Source organism: Sminthopsis crassicaudata, chromosome 1 (genome assembly GCF_048593235.1).
Source record: "Sminthopsis crassicaudata isolate SCR6 chromosome 1, ASM4859323v1, whole genome shotgun sequence".
Taxonomy (NCBI): domain Eukaryota; kingdom Metazoa; phylum Chordata; class Mammalia; order Dasyuromorphia; family Dasyuridae; genus Sminthopsis; species Sminthopsis crassicaudata.
In genome coordinates this window covers 387556120-387562475 of record NC_133617.1, presented here as the reverse complement: position 1 = coordinate 387562475, position 6356 = coordinate 387556120, and positions in this window count along the sequence as shown.

Here is a 6356-nt window from a genome sequence, read left to right as displayed (position 1 = left end):
CTGGCATTCTATATTTTTGTAGGTATTCCTCCATTTCACTTAGGTTGTCAAATTTATTGGCATAAAATTGGGCAAAGTAACTCCTGATAACTGCTCTAATTTCCTTTTCATTGATGAAAAGTTGTTCCTTTTCATTTTTGATTCCTTTTGACTAACAACTTGATTTTCTTCTTTCCTTTTTCTTATCAAATTAACTAAAGATTAATCTATTTTGTTGGTTTTTTCATAAAACCAACTCTTAGTTTTATTTATTAATGCAATAGTTTTTTAGTTTCGATTTTATTGATCTTTTCTTTTATTTTTAGAATTACAAATTTGTTATTCGATTGGGGCTTTTAATTTGTTCTTTTTCTAGCTCTTTTAGTTGCAAGCCCAATTTATTGATTTTCTCTTTTTCTATTTTACACAAGTAAGCCTCTAGACATATAAAATTTGCTCTTATTACCACTTTGATTGCATCCCACAAATTTTGGTATATTGTCTCATTATTGTCATTCTCTTGGATGAAATTATTGTGTCTACAATTTGCTGTTTTGCCCATTCATTCTTTAGGATGAGATTATTTAGTTTCCAATTTTTTTTGGTCTATTTTTCTCTGGCCCTTTATCGAATATAATTTTTATTGCATCATGATCTGAAAAAAAAATGCATTTATTATTTCTGCCTTTCTGCTTTTAATTTTGAGGTCTTTATGTCCTAATATATGGTCAATTTTTATATAGGTTTCATGAACGGCCAAGAAGAAAGTGTACTCCTTTTTTTTCCATTCAATTTTCTCCAAAAGTCTATCATATCTAGTTTTTCTAGTATTATATTTGCCTCTGACTTCTTTCTTATTTAATTTATGGTTTGATTTATTTAGTTCTGAGAGAGCAAAGTTGAGTTCTCCCACTATTATATGTTTATTTCTTTGTGCAACTCTCTTAACATCTCCTTCAGGAATTTAGATGCTATACCACTTGGTGCATATATGTTTAGTATTGATATTGCTTCGTTATCTGTGTACTCTTTCTCACTTCTTTTGTCTACTGACCTTCTCTGAGACCTGGGTCCAGTGGTACACTAATAAATGTTTAATGACTAACTTCACAAGAAGGAAAAAGTACTTAAAGTATAATTTGTATTAATAATATGTTCTCCATCACTTTCTTAAGTCAGAAAATAAAAAGCCCAAACCTTGATTTTTTTTTAGTGTTAGCTGATGTTCTAGATATAAATACTCACATTAAAAATATAACAATAGTCTCTCATAAATTCTTTCAAATTGATTACAGCATGTCCCTTCTGCTGGCACCACTACCCTCACTACCTTTCCAGTGCTTGCTATACTTTCTCCAAATCCTAACTCACTGAAGTTGTTTTGGGGAGAGAGGGAGTGTTGGAATACTCTGCTTCCTATTGACACTTACAACCTCTCCTACCACTTTCATTCAGCAAACCTTACTCTTGTGAGGTTGATATTATAAAAATTTACCACTTAATCCATATCCTAGTAACTATTAACTATCCATTCCCCAGGATATTCTGTTTCCTTTTCAAAGAGTCAATTATCTACCTCACAAATTTTCCCTCCATTTCTTGTTCATATACTAGGGAACTTCAGTATCCATAGTGATGGTATCCCTCAAATATTCTAATTTTTGAATTTCTCAATCTATTCATTTCTCTACTCCACCATAGGTACATAAGAAATACTTATTTGCTGAACTGCATCATTACTCTTGTGCTCACTTTCATACTCATTAATTCTGAAAATCCCTTTAGGTGGGACCATAATCTTTTTATCATCCACCTTTCCCAGTACTATTATCTTATTTCTTGTCTTCCTTGCATTCAACATAATTTCCATGTTCAATATCTCTACTTGTTCCTTCTTTGTTATCTATAAAAACTTTCACATCTCCTACAACTTAAAAAAAAAATCTTTACATGATTCCACCATCTCTCTTTAACATCTTCCTATATTTCAACTGCTTGTGACTAAACTGTAGAAAGTTATCTATGATAAGCACCTCCATTTCCTTTTATACTTCTAAACTCTTAGCAATAAAGCTTCTAGGATCATCATTTAACTGAAACTTCCCTCTTCAAAGTTACTACTGATTTCTTAATTGTCAAATTTAATAGGCTTTTTTGGAAGATGAATGGATGTCCATCAATTGGAGAATGGTTGGGTAAACTATGGTATATGAATGTTATGGAATATTATTGTTCTATAAGAAATGACCAACAGGAGAAATACAGAGAGGCTTGGAGAGACTTACATCAACTGATGCTGAGTGAAACGAGCAGAACCAGAAGATCATTATACACTTCAACAATGATACTGTACGAGGATGAATGCTGATGGAAGTGGATTTCTTCAACATAGAGAAGAACTAATCCAATTCCAATTGATTAATGATGGACAGAACCAGCTACATCCAGAAAAGGAACACTGGGAAATGAATGTAAACTGTTATTTTTACCTTCTGAATCCAATTCTTCCTGTGCAACAAAAAATTCGGTTCTACACACATATATTGTATCTAAATTATACTGTAATATATTTAACATATATAAGACTGCTTGCCATCTGGGGGAGGGGGTTGGGGGAGGAAGGGAAAAAATCTGAATAGAAGTAAGTGCAAGGGATAATGTTGTAAAAAATTACCCATGCATATGTACTGTCAAAAAATGTTATAATTATAAAATAAAATAAAAAATTAAAAAAAAATTAATAGGCTTTTCTCAATTTCCATCTTATTTTTTATTTCTCTGCAGCATTTAATATTTGATTGTTTTCTGCTTCTAGACATACTCTCCTTCTTATATTCTCATGGCAATGCTTTCTTATTTTCTTCCTACACATCAGCTGCTCCTTGGTATTTCTTGCTAGTGATCCATCTATGTTACACCAACTAAATGTGAATATCCTCCTTGGTTCTGTCCTGGTCCCTCTTTTCTTTTCATTCAATACTATTTCATTTGGTAATCTTATCTACTCCCATTAATTCAGTTTATCATTTCTACACAGGTGATTCCCAAATCTATATAGCCTTAAATGTGAATGTCATCCTAGACTTTTCACTCCCATTCACCCTACATGTACAGTAATTTATAATAAATCTTATCATTTCTATCTTCACAACATCTATTATATATAGGCCCTTTTTTTCTTCATTTGTACAGTAATTAGTTGCACTGAATCAAATCTCTCCCCATTTCAATCTATCCTCCATTTGGTTATTAAGGTGATTTTTTTTAAAGAATAACTCATATCATGCCATCCTCTACTCAGTGAGTTTCAGTAATTTCCTATTATATGCAGGATCAAATATAAAATCTATTGTTGCCATTTAAAATTCTTTACAATCTGGCCCCTTCCTACTTTTCTGGTTTTCCTAAATTATATTCCCTTCTATATATTCTATAATCTAGCTTCACTTTTTTTTCTTGCATATGACCATTCACATGCTGTTTCCACACCTTTGCCCTGGCTATCACCCATGGCTATAATCCTTTCTTTCTTTATTATTACCTGAGTTGTTCTAGTCTCCTTCAGAGTCTCAATTTAAATCTAATCTTCTTCAGTAGACCTCTTCTTGTTCCTTCCAGATGCTAACACTTTCCCCTCTGAGCTTACCTTGTAACTACTCTCTATCTATATTGTATATATTATTTACTGTGTATCTGTTTACTAGCTTTTTACTGTTTACCATGTATCTGTTTGCTAGTTTTCTCTCCCATTAGAATATGAGCTTTTTGAAAGCAAAATATATTTTTGCTTTTCATTGTACCTCCAGAAAATGGCATAGTACTTGATATTAAGTGTAATTAACACTTAATAAATGCTTTGGGAGCAGTTAGGTGATGCATTGTTAATAATACAGTCAGACTAATCTTTTCAGAATATCAACTTGGCATGTGTATGAAAATTAGATTTGGAAAAGAAAAAGATCAATTTCAGTAGTTCAAGTCAGAAGTGATATGGGTTTGAATCAAGAAAGTAGCCTTTTGAGTGTAGAGAAAAAAGCTGATATGACATGCTGTGGAGTTTGCGTTTTTGCAACTGAATAGATATAAGAAGAGTGTAAATTAAAAATGCTCTAAGTTTGCAAGCCTAGATGACTAGAAGGATCATGAAGCCTTTGAAAGATATAAGGAAGTTCAGATGTGGGTTTTGGAAAGGAAGATAGTGAATTTTCTTTTGGACATGTTAAGTTTGAGATGTTTACAAGACATTCAGTTGGAAATATCCAACAAACAACTGGTGATTCAATAATGGAGCTCAGGGAAGAGAATATAATTGGATATATAGAACCCATGGGAGCTGATGGATTTACAAGAAGACAAAAGAGAAGAAAAGGAAGAAAAGAAGAGGGAGAGGAGAGGGACTATCATCATGGTTACAATATTTTTCTCCTTACCTCTATCTTGCTTTATAGCAATTCTCTTTTACTTTCCTATGATATAGATCTATGTTCTGAACTGTGCTCTAGAGCAGTGGTCCTCACACTTTTTAAATAAGGGGCCAGTTCACTGTCCCTCAGACTGTTGGAGGGTCGGACTATAGTAAAAACAAAACCTCTGTCTCCGCCCCTCAGTCCATTTGCCATAACCGGAAGGGGGGGGGTGTCACATAAATGTCCTCAGTGGGCCACATCTGGCCCATGGGCCGTAGTTTGAGAATCCCTGCTCTAGAGAGAAGAAAAATAAGGAACAGATAAATCAAATAAGCTACAGATCATATTCAAAGTTACATAATCATTCAAACTAGAATATCTTCCAAGTTTCTAGCTTATGTCTTAGACTCCCCCTAGAGAGAACAACATTCCACATTATCCCATAAGCTGAGAGACCAAGATAGGAAAGGTGAAGCAAAGTCCACTATGACAAAAGAACCAGTCCCTCCACACACTAATAGAAAGAGTGGTAGAAAGTTTGCCTGGGTTACACTTATTTAATCTTGCCATAGTGTGAAAAATCAGGTGTTTACATTTACTGAACATCAGCAAAGTTCAGCTATTAATCCTGTTATTAAGATCCATGGCCTGAGTCCTTTACCATTTATCACTGTAAACTTTTTTCCTAACCCAAAAAATTAGGCAACATTTTTTTAGAACAATGTTAAGTACATTACTGATCTATATTTTATCCTTTTGTTCAAGATCCATAGCAAGCCAAGATAGCAGTTTTAAAATTCTAAAGGGAAATTTGATAATGAAATACTATGGAAATCTCTGAGTACATGATTTTTGAGGTATTTCCGTACAGCTTATTCTGATTTATTTAAAATTTCATACTTTTTAATGAATGCTAGAGCAAACCATCCCACCTAGCAAGACAAGGATTTTTATTCCTAACATCTCTTAGCTATAGCTCATTTTTTTTTTATCAAAAGCTAATATAGTAAGTTGTATAGTAAAAATAACAAATCTGTTTTCCCTTAAGAGAATGTTTAAATCCTCTAAAGAATTTTTGCTATAAAGTAGGAAAACAATTTGCCAGTCAAAACAGGAAGAAAACAAAGGAGTTTTGTACTATAAATACAGTATTTTTATTATATTATATTATATAATTATATTATATGTTATTTATATTTTATGTTATATAATTATATTATATATTATTTATGTTATATGTATATATATAAAACTTGCTGGTCAAAACACAAGAAGAAATTTGGAAAGTAGATGGAGAACCTACTAGAGGCCTATACTGCCTTATTTTACCTTTTGGTCATACTCAAATTTATTTGTATACTAAACCAAAAATGATCTTGGGAATGTTTAACTCTAAATTAAATGGTTGTTTAGAATGATAATCTCAAACCAGATATAGGACTTGAAAAGAAAACAAAAATCTTAGCCTAAAGGTAAAATTATTTGGTAATACCTATGAATAAAGAGCTATTAGCTTTTTAGTACTTTTTAGAAGAGCATCGTCACTAAATATACCTTAATAAACTGGATCTGAGGTAGCTGGCAGGTGTCTCTAAAGAGTTAAATGAGCTGAAAATAGGAAGCTAAGCCCAGAGGAGATCATGTGCTTAGTAATCACCATGAAACCAAAAGAGACCAGTGAAGTAATGCTCAACTGAGAGTACCATACTTAGGAACCATCATGAAATCATCAAAGACCAACAAGTCATTGCAAGTTTGGGAGTGGAAGGGGAAGGAGGAAATTATTGGATTATATATAGAGAGGAGACCAGTAAACAAGCATTAATTAAGTGTCTACTCTGTGCCTTGTTAAGCACTGTGGATACAAAGAAAGATATTTTTAAAATAGTTCCTTATATTAAGGTTATTACAATCTAATGAGGGAAGGCAATATTCAAATGATTATGTACAAATGAGATATATACAGAATAA